Genomic DNA, 16,973 nt, shown 5'->3' on the forward strand with positions numbered 1-16,973 from the left:
GGTGGAGCTGGGGTGGGGGGTGGAGCCAGGTGGAGTTGGGAGTGGTGTGGAGCCAGATGGAACCAGGGTGGTTAGAACCAGGTGGAGCCGGGGGGTTGTGGAGCCGGATGGAGCTGGGGGTGGAGCCAAGTGGAGCTGGGAGGGGGGTGGAGCAGGGTAGAGCTGGGGGGGGCATAGAGCCGGATAGAGCCGGGGGGGGGGGGTGCAACCGGGTGGTGGAGCCAGGTGGGGCTGGGGGCGGTAGAGCTGGCTGCAGAAAGGGGCGGGGGGGGGGGGTACGGGCGGGAGGTTGAGTCGGGTTGAGCCAGGGGGGGATGGTGGAGCCGGGTGGCGCCGGGAAAGGAGGGCAGAGCAGGGTGAAGCCAGGGCGGAGGGTGGAGCCGGGTTGTGCCCGGGTTGGGGGGGGTGTATCTGGTGGGGGGGGGGGCATGTGGTCCCGTGGGTGGGTGAGGCCAGTTGGAGCTCAGGGTGGGGGCTGGTGCCAGATAAAACTCGGGGGGGGGGGGGGGTAGAACCAGATGGAGTCGGGGGGGTGGTGGGTGTGGAGCCAGTTGGTGCTGGGGGTGGAGCCAGGTGGAGTTGGGAGGGGGTGGTGTCGGGTGTAGCTGGTGGGGGGGGGCGGTTGGAGATAGGTGGAGCCCAGGAAGGGGGTGGAGCTGGGTAGAGCCAGGAAGGGTGGGAATAGGTGGAGTCGGGTTGAGCGAAGGGGGGACGCTGGAGCCGGGTGGAGCCAGGGTGGGGAGGGTGGCGCTGGGTGGACCCGGGGGGGAAGGGTGCAGCCCGGGGGATGTGGATCTGGATGGAGCAGTGAGGGGGGGGGGGTGCCGGTTAGAGCTGGAGAGGTGGTGGAGCTGGAGAGGTGGTGGAGCTGGAGAGGTGGTGGAGCTGGAGAGGTGGTGGAGCTGGAGAGGTGGTGGAGCTGGAGAGGTGGTGGAGCTGGATGGGGCTGGGTGGAGCTGCGTAGAGCTGGGAGGGAGGGGTGGGGATTGGAGCCGGGATGGGCTGGGGGTGGGGGTGGGGCCGAGTGGAGCCGGGGATGGGAGGTGGAGGCGGTTGGAGCTGGGGGGGGGGGGTATCCGGGTGGAGCTGGTGGTGGTGACGTCACCGCGGTGCCCGTGACGGATCGAAGGCTCTCAAAACTTTGATGTCGCAGGACAGACCACATGTGCTGCCGCGTCCCCTCTGTGAAACATCACTCTTGGCTGGCTCTCGGCCACCGCGGGTCATTCACCCACACTCCCCGCGTGCATTCTCCCCAAATGCTCGGATGAGACTCCTGGCACATGCGTGTCCGTGCGCGCCGCTGCCCACCCTCGGATGCTTGCAGCCACCCGCGCCTATTGGCCCTCCGCGTGCACGCGCTAAAAATATCGGTGTGAGGATGCACGAGCCCACTGGCCGTACAACTAATCACAATAACCACCATCACCACAATAACTGCAACAATCGCGGTGTGAATAGCCACGTGTGTGCCCGCGCACCTCGCGGCGCAGCACTACACACACGGCGATCACCGCCAGCAGCACCACGTAATTGAATTACGTAATATTGTTTTATTGGCCGTCGCAGCCGTTCGGGAGCAATTAATTAATCGTTGCTTCTTGCTGGCAGGGCTTCAACCCGTTGCATCAACACTGCGTGGACACTGATTACCTCACCACTCCGGTTCAGAACTCATTAATCAAGCTGCAGCCGCGGAATACACGCTCGTCAACGTATCTCTTGCGCCGACACCCTCACGGCGTGTGCTGTTAACGCTGCAACAGCACGCTACGGATGATAAGAGATTACTTTAGAATCGCCCTATTTCCGTTTTAAAAACTGCATGTCGCCAAGTACTGTATGCTTAACATTTCGAACAGACACACACATTCACACATTTACCTTTTACATTTAACATACATAACATCAGCATGTACCGCTGTCATCATAGGCAAAAATATATACACCCTCACCACTTTCCCTCTCCACTCTCCCTCACTCACCCTCACCGCTCACCACTCAACACTCACTATCACTCACCACTCACCACCACTCACCCTCGCTACTCACCCTCACAACAACCACTCACCCTCACCACTCACAAATCACCACTCACCTCTCACCACTCACCCTCACCACTCACTCTCACTACTCACCCTCACCATCCAACACTCAACCTCACCACTCACCCTCACCACTCACTCACCCTCACCACTCACTCACCCTCAACACTCACCTTCACCACTCACCTCTCACCACTCACCACTCACCACTGACCCTCACCACTCACCCTCACCACTCACCCTCACCAATCACCACTCACCTCTCACCACTCACCCTCGCCACTCACTCTCACTACTCACCCTCACCACCAACACTCACCCTCACCACTCACCCTCACCACTCACTCACCCTCAACACTCACCCTCACCACTCACCTCTCACCACTCACCACTGACACTCACCACTCACCCTCACCACTCACTCTCACCGCTCACCACTCACTCTCACCACTCACGCTCACCACTCACGCTCACCACTCACGCTCACCTCTCACCACTCACACTCACCACCTCACCACTCACACTCACCACAGACCCCTCACCACTCACACTCACCACAGACCCCTCACCACTCACACTCACCCTCACCACTCACCACTCACTCTCACCACTCACCCTCAACACTCACCACTCACCCCTCTCCCTCACCACTCACCCTCACTACTCACCACTCACCCTCACCACTCACCAATGATCCTCACCACTCACCCTCACCACTCACCCTCACAACTCACCCTCACCCCTCACCACTCACCCTCACTACTCACCACTCACTCTCACTACTCACCACTCACCCTCACCACTCACCCTTACCACTCACCCTCAATATTCACTAATCACCCTCACCACTCTCCCTCACCACTCACGCTCACCACTCACCCTCACCACTCACACTCACCCTCACCAATCTCCCTCACCAATCATCCTCACTACTCAGCACTCACCCTCACCACTCACTCTCACCACTCACGCTCACCACTCACCCTCACCACTCACCACTCACCCCTCTCCTTCACCACTTACCCTCACCACTCACCCCTCTCCGTCACCACTCACCCTCACCACTCACCCCTCACAACTCAACCTCACCACTCACTCTCACCACTCACACTCACCCCTCTCCCTCAACACTCACCCTCACCACTCACCCCTCTCCGTCACCACTCACGCTCATCACTCACCCTGAATCTCACCACTCACCCTCACCACTCACCCTCACCACTCACCCCTCTCCCTCACCACTCACCCTCACCACTCACACTCACCCTCACTACTCACCACTCACCCTCACTACTCACCACTCACCCTCACCACTCACCCTTACCTCTCACCCTCACTATTCACTAATCACCGTCACCACTCACCCCTCTCCCTCACCACTCACGCTCACCACTCACCACTCACCCTCACCACTCACCCTCACCACTCTCCCTCACCAATCATCCTCACTACTCACCACTCACCCTCACCACTCACTCTCACCACTCACACTCACCCTCACCACTCACCACTCACCCCTCTCCTTCACCACTCACCCTCACCACTCACCCCTCTCCGTCACCACTCACCCTCACCACTCACCCCTTACAACTCACCCTCACCACTCACTCTCACCACTCACACTCACCCCTCTCCCTCAACACTCACCCTCACCACTCACCCCTCTCCATCACCACTCACGATCACCACTCACCCTGACTCTCACCACTCACCCTCACCACTCACCCCTCTCCCTCACCACTCACGCTCACCACTCACCCTGACCCTCACCACTCACCCTCACCACTCACACTTACCCTCACCACTCACGCTCACCACTCACCCTCACCACTCACCACTCACCCTCTCCTTCACCACTCACCCTCACCACTCACCCCTCTCCGTCACCACTCACCCTCACCACTCACCCTCACTCTCACCACTCACCCTCACCACTCACCCTCACCAATCACCCTCACAACAACCACTCACCACTCACCCTCACCAATCACCACTCACCTCTAACCACTCACCACTCACTCTCACCACTCACCCTCACCACTCACCCTCACCACAACCACTCACCCTCACCACTCACCCTCACCAATCACTACTCACCTCTCACCACGCACCCTCACCACTCACTCTCACTACTCACCCTCACCACCAACACTCACCACTCACCCTCACCACTCACCCTAACCACTCACTCTCACCACTCACCCTCACCACTCACTCTCACCACTCACCCTCACCACTCACCCTCACCACTCACACTCACCACCTCACCACTCATCACTCACCACTCACACTCACCACAGACCCCTCACCACTCACACTCACCACAGACCCCTCACCACTCACACTCACCCTCACCACTCACTCTCACCACTCACCCCTCTCCCTCACCACTCACCCTCACCACTCACCCCTCTCCCTCACCACTCACGCTCACCACTCACCCTCACCAATCATCCTCACTACTCACCCTCACAACTCACCCTCACCACTCACTCTCATGCTCACCACTCACGCTCACCACTCACCCTCACCACTCACCCCCACCACTCACCCCTCTCCCTCACCACTCACGCTCACCACTCACCCTCACAACCACTCACCACTCACCCTCACCAATCACCACTCACCTCTCACCACTCACCCTCACCACTCACTCTCACCACTCACCCTCACCACTAACCCTCACCACTCACCCCCACCACTCACCCCTCTCCCTCACCACTCACCCTCACCACTCACCCTCACCACTAACCCTCCCCACTCACCACTCACCCCTCTCCCTCACCCCTCTCCCTCACCACTCACCCTCACCCCTCTCCCTCACCAATCATCCTCACTACTCACCCTCACCACTCACCCTCACCACTCACTCTCATGCTCACCACTCACGCTCACCACTCACCCCCACCGCTCACCCCTCTCCCTCACCACTCACCCTCACCACTCACCCTCACAACCACTCACCACTCACCCTCACCAATCACCACTCACCTCTCACCACTCACCCTCACCACTCACTCTCACCACTCACCCTCACCACTCAACCTCACAACAACCACTCACCACTCACCCTCACCACTCACCCATCACCACTCACTCTCACTACTCACCCTCACCACCAACACTCACCCTCACCACTCACCCTCACCACCACCACTCACCCTCACCACTCACTCACCCTCACCACTCACCACTGACCCTCGCCACTCACCCTCTCCACTCACCTCTCACCACTCACCCTCACCACTCACACTCACCACCTCACCACTCACCACCTCACCACTCATCACTCACCACTCACACTCACCACAGACCCCTCACCACAGACCCCTCACCACTCACTCTCACCACTCACCCTCACCCCTCTCCCTCACCACTCACCTTCACTACTCACCACTCACCCTCACCACTCACGCTCACCACTAACCCTCACCACTCACCACTCACCCCTCTCTGAGCCCCTCACCCGAGCCCCCATGCCCACCCCCTGGCCCCACCTCTTCACCCCCCTCGGCCCGCCCCCTCTCCCCCGCCCCTCCCCCCGCTGAGGCCGGGGCGAGTGGAGGCAGCGCTGTGCATTGTGGGTGGCGAGCGGCTGATTTGGATTCCCGCTCACGGCCACCGTCGGTGGCTCGCGAACTGCTGACGCGGCGTCTCGCTGGCTGGTCCTCCTCTACATCGACTCAGCCCGAAGAAGGTGAGAACCTTGCACGGTGTGGACACATCAGCAGTGGCGGTGGTGGAGAGGGGAGGCAGAGGAGGCGCCTGGCTCACAGCCGTTACGTTCTGGGCGCCTGCTGAGTTCACGGCGCTGCTCCAAGCAGAGCGCGGCCTGCTGCTGATGATGATGATGAGGAGAGGCACTGCCAGATTGTGGCTGATGGGATGAGTTACATTTAGTTATTTTGTATCTGGAGGGACGGAGTTGTCGTGGCAGCAAATGGCCTCCACTAGAGGCCGCGATGTGGAGTATTTGGTCTACTCTTCCACGCTGGTCCAGACCCGTTGGAGCGAGGTGGGTGTACCCACAACTTTACCCTCCACACGCGGGGGGCGTCAGCTCACTGCACTTGCAATGCCGAGGTGCAGGTTCGAGTCCATTTCACACTCACCCCGTACGTACTATGTGCTGCCATAGACAAACCCAGCGTTAAATTATATACTGTATTACTATACACCACCCTATACCTTAGAGTAATACATAGTGTAATATTACACTATGTATTATTCTATCCACCCTACTGTATATCACACTGCTGTATATTCACTATACAATTACGATACTATATATTGCCTTATACATTGTATTAAACATTACAATTTTACACTATTTTTTATTATACAATCTACTATACACTATACCATTGACCGTCGAGACAGCTGTCTCCTGTCTCGCTGTGTCTCTTTCTACGTGAGTGTCACTGTTAGTCTACAGCTGCCTCCTGTCTCGCTGTGTCTCTCTCTACGTGAGTGTCACTGTTAGTCTACAGCTGCCTCCTGTCTCGCTGTGTCTCTCTCTACGTGAGTGTCACTGTTAGTCTACAGCTGCCTGTCTCGCTGTGTCTCTCTCTACGTAGTGTCACTGTTAGTCTACAGCTGCCTCCTGTCTCGCTGTGTCTCTCTCTACGTAGTGTCACTGTTAGTCTACAGCTGTCTCCTGTTTCGCTGTGTCTCTCTCTACGTAGTGTCACTGTTAGTCTACAGCTGTCTCCTGTCTCGCTGTGTCTCTCTGTACGTGAGTGTCACTGTTAGTCTACAGCTGCCTCCTGTCTCGCTGTGTCTCTCTGTACGTAGTGTCACTGTTAGTCTACAGCTGTCTCCTGTCTCGCTGTGTCTCTCTCTACGTGAGTGTCACTGTTAGTCTACAGCTGCCTCCTGTTTCGCTGTGTCTCTCTCTACGTAGTGTCACTGTTAGTCTACAGCTGTCTCCTGTCTCGCTGTGTCTCTCTGTACGTGAGTGTCACTGTTAGTCTACAGCTGCCTCCTGTCTCGCTGTGTCTCTCTGTACGTGAGTGTCACTGTTAGTCTACAGCTGCCTCCTGTCTCGCTGTGTCTCTCTGTACGTAGTGTCACTGTTAGTCTACAGCTGTCTCCTGTCTCGCTGTGTCTCTCTCTACGTGAGTGTCACTGTTAGTCTACAGCTGCCTCCTGTCTCGCTGTGTCTCTCTCTACGTAGTGTCACTGTTAGTCTACAGCTGTCTCCTGTCTCGCTGAGTCTCTCTCTACGTGAGTGTCACTGTTAGTCTACAGCTGCCTCCTGTCTCGCTGAGTCTCTCTCTACGTAGTGTCACTGTTAGTCTACAGCTGTCTCCTGTCTCGCTGTGTCTCTCTCTACGTAGTGTCACTGTTAGTCTACAGCTGTCTCCTGTCTCGCTGTGTCTCTCTCTACGTGAGTGTCACTGTTAGTCTACAGCTGCCTGTCTCGCTGTGTCTCTCTCTACGTGAGTGTCACTGTTAGTCTACAGCTGTCTCCTGTCTCGCTGTGTCTCTCTCTACGTAGTGTCACTGTTAGTCTACAGCTGCCTCCTGTCTCGCTGTGTCTCTCTCTACGTAGTGTCACTGTTAGTCTACAGCTGTCTCCTGTCTCGCTGTGTCTCTCTACGTAGTGTCACTGTTAGTCTACAGCTGTCTCCTGTCTCGCTGTGCCTCTCACTTCGTGAGTGTCACTGTTAGTCTACAGCTGCCTCCTGTCTCGCTGTGTCTCTCTCTACGTGAGTGTCACTGTTAGTCTACAGCTACCTGTCTCGCTGTGTCTCTCTCTACGTAGTGTCACTGTTAGTCTACAGCTGCCTGTCTCGCTGTGTCTCTCTCTACGTGAGTGTCACTGTTAGTCTACAGCTGTCTCCTGTCTCGCTGTGTCTCTCTCTACGTAGTGTCACTGTTAGTCTACAGCTGCCTTTCTCGCTGTGTCTCTCTCTACGTGAGTGTCACTGTTAGTCTACAGCTGCCTCCTGTCTCGCTGTGTCTCTCTCTACGTGAGTGTCACTGTTAGTCTACAGCTGTCTCCTGTCTCGCTGTGTCTCTCTCTACGTAGTGTCACTGTTAGTCTACAGCTGTCTCCTGTCTCGCTGTGTCTCTCTCTACGTAGTGTCACTGTTAGTCTACAGCTGCCTGTCTCGCTGTGTCTCTCTCTACGTGAGTGTCACTGTTAGTCTACAGCTGCCTCCTGTCTCGCTGTGTCTCTCTCTACGTGAGTGTCACTGTTAGTCTACAGCTGCCTCCTGTCTCGCTGTGTCTCTCTCTACGTGAGTGTCACTGTTAGTCTACAGCTGCCTGTCTCGCTGTGTCTCTCTCTACGTGAGTGTCACTGTTAGTCTACAGCTGCCTGTCTCGCTGTGTCTCTCTCTACGTGAGTGTCACTGTTAGTCTACAGCTGCCTTTCTCGCTGTGTCTCTCTCTACGTGAGTGTCACTGTTAGTCTACAGCTGCCTGTCTCGCTGTGTCTCTCTCTACGTGAGTGTCACTGTTAGTCTACAGCTGCCTCCCGTGTGATGTAAGGAAAAAAGTTTAGCTGGAAGCATATTATATTTTTTTGCGACATAGAATTGTAATGTATTACTTACTGTTAGTAGCTCAGCTTATTGGAGAGTATATTTAGTATACTTATGATACTATGAAGTTTATACTTTAGCTTTTTTACGTGGTTGTTTAGTTACTGCAGCTACATACTATTAACATTCCTACCCTTTATTAATGCTACCCATATCCCCTCCCTTTGATGCTGCTAATCCTGCATAATGCACGGGCATAATGACTTTGAAAACCCCCCGTCCACCTCCTACGCATTTCACAAGTAGTACTAATCACATACCTGCATTTCCCATAAATATGCTAAATTCCTCTTGATATGATAATAATTTTGTCAAGGCGCCCTTCCCCCCATCCAACCCAGCTTAAATATACGCTCCAAGCATGGTGGTGTTTCATTTTGCTTCCTCTTAGTATCTTTCACTCGACGGTCAATGGTATAGTGTATAGCAGATTGTATAATAAATAGTATAAAATTGTAATGTTTAATACAATGTATAAGGCAATATATAGTATCGTAATTGTATAGTGAATATACAGCAGTGTGAAATACAGTAGGGTGAATAGAATAATACATAGTGTAATATTACACTATGTATTATTCTAAGGTATAGGGTGGTGTATAGTAATACAGTATATAATTTAATGTTGGGTTTGTCTATGGCAGCATATAGTACGAGGTAGACCTGTGTGATGTAAGGGAAAAAAGTTTATCTGGAAGCATATTATATTTTTTGCGACATAGAGTTGTAATGTATTACTTACTGTTAGTAGCTTAGCTTATTGGAGAGTATATTTAGTATACTGATGATACTATGAAGTTTATACTTTAGATTTTGGCGTGTCTATGCACAAATAAGGTTTAGGAAAGAAGCAGGAGTGACGTCACGCGGAGACACGTGGTTACAATGCGTCACGAGCGGGGGACACCTCCTCACTGGCGTTGGGCACCGATGACGTCAGACCGAGATAACGAGAGCCGGGTCGTGAGAGGGCGAATGTCTTGAGAGTTTAACGCTTTCGCGACCAATGTCGTCCATGGTACAGGCCTTTTGGGATAGATCGCGTAAACATCTAAATGTGTCGTTAACCCCGCCACCACCACCCGACACAGCTGTGGAGGCTGATGCCCCCTCCCCGCGAGCGGGCGGGGCGCGAAGTCCGCCCCCTCCACCCGGCCCCCTCCTCGGCCGCGTCTCGCTGGGCCCCCCGGGCCCCCGCCGATCGGGGGGGGACCGCCCCCCCCGCACCAGCGCCTGTCAGACACCGCCTAGAGGGTTATTGCGCGTGCGCCCCCCACAACACGTGCGCCCCCCACAACACGTGCGCCCCCCACAACACGCGCCCCCCACAACACGCGCGCCCCCCACTACACGCGTGCCCCCCACAACACGTGCGCCCCCCACAACACGCGTGCCCCCCACAACACGCGTGCCCCCCACAACAAGCGCGCCTGCACTCGCGAACCGCGCCGATCACGTAACACTTTAAATCTCCGCTCACAGCTGTCGGGATCTAATTAATGACTCTGCGCACTCACGCAACGTCCCCCACCCCCGGCCGGGCGTGGTGCTGACCACCCACCCCCTCATGTGCCGTGCTGACCTTCAGAGGTGCTCGCTAACAACACTTGCCCCAACAGTCTGTTAAGGCTATACGGGGGGGGGGGTCTTTGTCTTTGTGGATTAGTGAGTGTGATTGTGGAATTCTTCGGGTCTCAGCTCAATGGAGTTCACTCGGGGAATGAACTTTTTCGGATTCTGAAATAAACGTGTGCGTGTGTTTAGTGGGGTGCATGTGAGTGTTTAGTGGGGGTGCATGTGAGTGTTTAGTGGAGGTGTGCGTGAGTGTTTAGTGGAGGTGTGCGTGAGTGTTTAGTGGAGGTGTGCGTGTGTTTAGTGGGGGTGCATGTGAGTGTTTAGTGGAGGTGTGCGTGTGTTTAATGGGGGTGCATGTGAGTGTTTAGTGGGGGTGCATGTGAGTGTTTAGTGGGGGTGCATGTGAGTGTTTAGTGGGGGTGAGTGTTTAATGGGGGTGCATGTGAGTGTTTAGTGGGGGTGCATGCGCGTGTTTAGTGGGGGCGCATGTGAGTGTTTAGTGGGGGTGCATGTGCGTGTTTAATGGGGTGCATGTGCGTGTTTAGTGGGGGTGCATGTGAGTGTTTAGTGGGGGTGCATGTGCGTGTTTAGTGGGGGTGCATGTGCGTGTTTAGTGGGGGTGCATGTGAGTGTTTAGTGGGGGTGCATGTGCGTGTTTAGTGGAGGTTAATGTGCGTGTTTAGTGGGGGTGCATGTGCGTGTTTAGTGGGGGTGCGTGTTTAGTGGGGGTGCATGTGAGTGTTTAGTGGAGGTGTGCGTGTGTTTAGTGGGGGTGCATGTGAGTGTTTAGTGGGGGTACGTGCGTGTGTTTAGTGGGGGTGCATGCGTGTGTTTAGTGGGGGTGCATGTGTGTTTAGTGGGGGTGCATGTGAGTGTTTAGTGGGGGTGCATGTGAGTGTTTAGTGGGGGTGCATGTGAGTGTTTAGTGGGGGTGAGTGTTTAATGGGGGTGCATGTGAGTGTTTAGTGGGGGTGCATGTGAGTGTTTAGTGGGGGTGCATGTGAGTGTTTAGTGGGGGTGAGTGTTTAATGGGGGTGCATGTGAGTGTTTAGTGGGGGGCATGTGAGTGTTTAGTGGGGGTGCATGCGCGTGTTTAGTGGGGGCGCATGTGAGTGTTTAGTGGGGGCGCATGTGAGTGTTTAGTGGGGGTGCATGTGCGTGTTTAATGGGGGTGCATGTGAGTGTTTAGTGGGGGTGCATGTGCGTGTTTAGTGGGGGTGCGTGTGAGTGTTTAGTGGGGGTGCATGTGCGTGTTTAATGGGGGTTAATGTGCGTGTTTAATGGGGGTGCATGTGAGTGTTTAGTGGGGGTGCGTGTGAGTGTTTAGTGGGGGTGCATGTGCGTGTTTAGTGGGGGTGCATGTGAGTGTTTAGTGGGGGTGCGTGTGCGTGTTTAGTGGGGGTGCATGTGAGTGTTTAGTGGGGGTGCGTGTGCGTGTTTAGTGGAGGTTAATGTGCGTGTTTAGTGGGGGTGCGTGTGCGTGTTTAGTGGGGGTGCATGTGAGTGTTTAGTGGGGGTGCATGTGAGTGTTTAGTGGAGGTTAATGTGCGTGTTTAGTGGGGGTGCGTGTGCGTGTTTAGTGGGGGTGCGTGTGCGTGTTTAGTGGGGGTGCATGTGCGTGTTTAGTGGGGGTGCGTGTGCGTGTTTAGTGGGGGTGCGTGTGCGTGTTTAGTGGGGGTGCATGTGCGTGTTTAGTGGGGGTGCATGTGAGTGTTTAGTGGGGGTGCATGTGAGTGTTTAGTGGGGGTGCGTGTGCGTGTTTAGTGGAGGTGCGTGTGCGTGTTTAGTGGGGGTGCATGTGTGTGTTTAGTGGGGGTGCGTGTGAGTGTTTAGTGGGGGTGCATGTGCGTATTTAGTGGGGGTGCATGTGTGTGTTTAGTGGGGGTGCATGTGTGTGTTTAGTGGGGTGCATGTGAGTGTTTAGTGGGGGTGCATGTGAGTGTTTAGTGGAGGTGTGCGTGAGTGTTTAGTGGAGGTGTGCGTGAGTGTTTAGTGGAGGTGTGCGTGTGTTTAGTGGGGGTGCATGTGAGTGTTTAGTGGAGGTGTGCGTGTGTTTAATGGGGGTGCATGTGAGTGTTTAGTGGGGGTGCATGTGAGTGTTTAGTGGGGGTGAGTGTTTAATGGGGGTGCATGTGAGTGTTTAGTGGGGGTGCATGTGAGTGTTTAGTGGGGGTGAGTGTTTAATGGGGGTGCATGTGAGTGTTTAGTGGGGGTGCATGCGCGTGTTTAGTGGGGGCGCATGTGAGTGTTTAGTGGGGGTGCATGTGCGTGTTTAATGGGGTGCATGTGCGTGTTTAGTGGGGGTGCATGTGAGTGTTTAGTGGGGGTGCATGTGCGTGTTTAGTGGGGGTGCATGTGCGTGTTTAGTGGGGGTGCATGTGAGTGTTTAGTGGGGGTGCATGTGCGTGTTTAGTGGAGGTTAATGTGCGTGTTTAGTGGGGGTGCATGTGCGTGTTTAGTGGGGGTGCGTGTTTAGTGGGGGTGCGTGTTTAGTGGGGGTGCATGTGAGTGTTTAGTGGAGGTGTGCGTGTGTTTAGTGGGGGTGCATGTGAGTGTTTAGTGGGGGTACGTGCGTGTGTTTAGTGGGGGTGCATGCGTGTGTTTAGTGGGGGTGCATGTGAGTGTTTAGTGGGGGTGCATGTGAGTGTTTAGTGGGGGTGCATGTGAGTGTTTAGTGGGGGTGAGTGTTTAATGGGGGTGCATGTGAGTGTTTAGTGGGGGTGCATGTGAGTGTTTAGTGGGGGTGCATGTGAGTGTTTAGTGGGGGTGAGTGTTTAATGGGGGTGCATGTGAGTGTTTAGTGGGGGTGCATGTGAGTGTTTAGTGGGGGTGCATGCGCGTGTTTAGTGGGGGCGCATGTGAGTGTTTAGTGGGGGTGCATGTGCGTGTTTAATGGGGGTGCATGTGAGTGTTTAGTGGGGGTGCATGTGCGTGTTTAGTGGGGGTGCGTGTGAGTGTTTAGTGGGGGTGCATGTGCGTGTTTAATGGGGGTTAATGTGCGTGTTTAATGGGGGTGCATGTGAGTGTTTAGTGGGGGTGCGTGTGAGTGTTTAGTGGGGGTGCATGTGCGTGTTTAGTGGGGGTGCATGTGAGTGTTTAGTGGGGGTGCGTGTGCGTGTTTAGTGGGGGTGCATGTGAGTGTTTAGTGGGGGTGCGTGTGCGTGTTTAGTGGAGGTTAATGTGCGTGTTTAGTGGGGGTGCGTGTGCGTGTTTAGTGGGGGTGCATGTGAGTGTTTAGTGGGGGTGCATGTGAGTGTTTAGTGGAGGTTAATGTGCGTGTTTAGTGGGGGTGCGTGTGCGTGTTTAGTGGGGGTGCGTGTTTAGTGGTGTGCATGTGAGTGTTTAGTGGAGGTTAATGTGCGTGTTTAGTGGGGGTGCATGTGCGTGTTTAGTGGGGGTGCGTGTGCGTGTTTAGTGGGGGTGCATGTGCGTGTTTAGTGGGGGTGCGTGTGCGTGTTTAGTGGGGGTGCGTGTGCGTGTTTAGTGGGGGTGCGTGTTTAGTGGGGGTGCATGTGCGTGTTTAGTGGGGGTGCATGTGAGTGTTTAGTGGGGGTGCATGTGAGTGTTTAGTGGGGGTGCGTGTGCGTGTTTAGTGGAGGTGCGTGTGCGTGTTTAGTGGGGGTGCATGTGCGTGTTTAGTGGGGGTGCGTGTGCGTGTTTAGTGGGGGTGCATGTGCGTGTTTAGTGGGGGTGCATGCGAGTGTTTAGTGGGGGTGCATGTGCGTGTTTAGTGGGGGTGCGTGTGAGTGTTTAGTGGGGGTGCGTGTGCGTGTTTAGTGGGGGTGCATGTGCGTGTTTAGTGGGGGTGCATGTGCGTGTTTAGTGGGGGTGCATGTGCGTGTTTAGTGGGGGTGCATGTGAGTGTTTAGTGGGGGTGCATGTGAGTGTTTAGTGGGGGTGCGTATGCGTGTTTAGTGGAGGTGCGTGTGCGTGTTTAGTGGGGGTGCGTGTGTGTGTTTAGTGGGGGTGCATGTGTGTGTTTAGTGGGGTGCATGTGAGTGTTTAGTGGGGGTGCATGTGTGTGTTTAGTGGGGGTGCATGTGTGTGTTTAGTGGGGGTGCGTGTGAGTGTTTAGTGGGGGTGCATGTGAGTGTTTAGTGGGGGTGCATGTGTGTGTTTAGTGGGGGTGCATGTGTGTGTTTAGTGGGGGTGCGTGTGCGTATTTAGTGGGGGTGCATGTGTGTGTTTAGTGGGGGTGCATTTGTGTGTTTAGTGGGGTGCATGTGAGTGTTTAGTGGGGGTGCATGTGTGTGTTTAGTGGGGGTGCATGTGTGTGTTTAGTGGGGGTGCGTGTGAGTGTTTAGTGGGGGTGCATGTGCGTATTTAGTGGGGGTGCATGTGAGTGTGGAGGTGTGCGAGGAGAGAGCTGCGCCGGCCGAGTTTCTCCGCTACGGTTGCACCACAGGAACATTCTGTGGAAACTATTGCCAGTGATGATTGTTGACAACAATTGCTATGAAATCTTCGCAGTCGATCACAGCCTATGAGGTGTGGTCTTGGTCGTGAAGTCTGTTGCGCTGACGCTACCGACGGCAGTATCGTGCTCTTATTCTGCCCTCGGCTTCTTGTGGTGCTCACAAGGGGCCGGCATTCCACCCCACTCCCTTCCCAGCAACTCAACTACTCTCATTGCGAGGCCACTATTCGATTCCGGATCATATAATTTGTATGGTCTTGTTATCATTTGTATTGTTTCTCAATTATTCTCCGTTTAACGATGAAATGTAATAACTTATTAAGTTTTGTGTGCTCTGTTAGCCGCGGTCTCGCGTGGTAGGGGTGGCTCGCAAACCAACCTGCCGCACCGGTGTCACATTGACCAATCACCACCATGGGCCTAAATGTCAAATATATTGAACGATTGGAAATAATAACTTCTCACGCATGCAACTCGGCGCTATCAGGTGCGTATCGCGTGGCGTGATTACCAATCGTGCAGTTAGGGTCGAAGCTAGTTTTGTTTTGTTTATTAAAGTTGGGGCCTGGTCCGGTCGGCCCAAGTGCGTGTCGAGTCCGGGCTCTGCTCGGTTCGGGGTACTGCTGGTGCCACCACGCTTGTGAAGCCGGCACTGGTGTCTCTCCGCAGCTTGAGCGAGCGCTACGAGGAGGAGATGACAGTGCGAGCCGAGGCTCTAGTCAACTCCGGCAGGCGGCTGGTACAGAGGTACGAGCAGGAGAAGAGCCGTCTCGCCGACGGGCTGCTCCACCCACGCTTGCACGGATGGCCGGATGACGTCGCGGTCACCGAACGGCCAAACCACCAACCCGACGAACGACCCCCACCCGGCCGCCAGCCCACGGGTACCCCCACCGAGTAAATGACCCAACACGCATCATCCTGACACACTGACCAAATAACTTACAGACCGATAACTCGCCACCCCATCCTATGACCCAATAAAATACTTTCGCAACAATATACATGAACCCGACACCCGACTTGCCCACCCTCTGACTCTATAAGACACCGAGGCCAATACAATACACCGACTTGGTGAAACTCTGACCCATCAATCGACTCATTTGACTTCGAGCCTATCCACCGGATCACCAGCTGATCTACTGATCCAATAAACACTCTAACCTGGTAACTTACTGCCAAAATACTGATCCACCAAATGACCCTATAACCTTGCCAGCTAGGCTCAGACTCACGACCAGCTGATCTAATAATCCAAAAACCCACTGTCCCACCAGGCTATCCCCGCTATGAAGGAGGGACCGGTATTATAAATTAATGTTGTGGCCATAAACGTGTTTAAGCCCAGGAGTGTCTGTGCACTCATCTTTCCCAAATGGAAGCTGCTCGTGGTGGAGGCAACATGTCACGTCTGGCAACGCAAAACTAGTTTAGCACCAATGGATTTGACTTAAACCACTCGTGCACAAGACCAGTTGAAAAATTATCCTGACATTTTTATAAATTAATACACACCGTGAGGAGGGTAGTTCCTTAAACAGCATGCTCCAAGTGGTCGAGTGACACGGACGTATGTTCTCCTGTACGTGCATTCCACGTAGTTATGTTCTCCTGTAAACGAGGGCTACGCCTCGGAAAATGTGCACAACGCACGCTGTGCTCCCACGGTTTCATCTTTACATGTCACAGCGATCTGCAGGTTCTGCGCTTGTTTAGCTTGAGGCTGTAGTCATCGCCGCGATGCCGCGAGGGAGTCTGCTGAGTGAGCTCCTGCGCCCCGTTATCAATCGAAGGCTCGCGTTGCCGAGCCACGTGTCGCCAGGCTCGATCGGAACACGACGGTGGCTGGGAGGGCTCGGCGGGCTGTTTAAAGTTCTTGGGAGACGCCGCAATGGGGGATCAACGTAGGCTCGGAATGAACTTAGCAAAATTATATCACTTGAGAGAGAAGGCTGCAGATGTGTGCGTCGTTGTCTCGTTACCAGCTTTTGTTGAAAACTTGGGTGTCATGTGGAGCATTTCATAATTCTCGTGACAGACTGCAAAGGCTGAAGTGGAATTCCTCACACATCCGACACGACACAATATACGCACAGACACACGTAAACTTTACCCCCTGTATTTCCAATATTCCTATAACCGTGCTCGATTCAAGACACTTATTATCTCTTTATCGGTGACACATTTAATAGTCATGTTTTTTGCTGGCTGTTTTGTGTGTGTGGGTCTTTGGGGCTGTCTGATGAACAAAAATAAAATTAGTTCCTTGGGTGTTAGCCCCTCCATATACGTAGGCTTTGTTCGGGCATTCCAGTTTCCTGCCACACACGACGACCAATTCAGCTCCTGCCCTCAGGACCCTCTTGGAAATGCAGCTTGAGA

General features: G+C 54.4%; 1 long non-coding RNA gene across 1 annotated transcript; it reads left to right on the plus strand.

The window, feature by feature from the left end:
• The first annotated feature begins 5,638 nt into the window (after positions 1 to 5,638).
• LOC133357331 (uncharacterized) lies at positions 5,639 to 16,866 on the plus strand. Its single transcript, XR_009756958.1, has 3 exons — positions 5,639 to 5,742; positions 15,258 to 15,485; positions 16,577 to 16,866. It is a non-coding gene; the product is annotated as an uncharacterized LOC133357331 (long non-coding RNA).
• Positions 16,867 to 16,973: the final 107 nt, after the last annotated feature.

This window comes from Lethenteron reissneri, chromosome 57 (genome assembly GCF_015708825.2).
Source record: "Lethenteron reissneri isolate LAM-NWPU_2019-01 chromosome 57, ASM1570882v1, whole genome shotgun sequence".
NCBI classification, from domain to species: Eukaryota; Metazoa; Chordata; class Hyperoartia; order Petromyzontiformes; family Petromyzontidae; genus Lethenteron; species Lethenteron reissneri.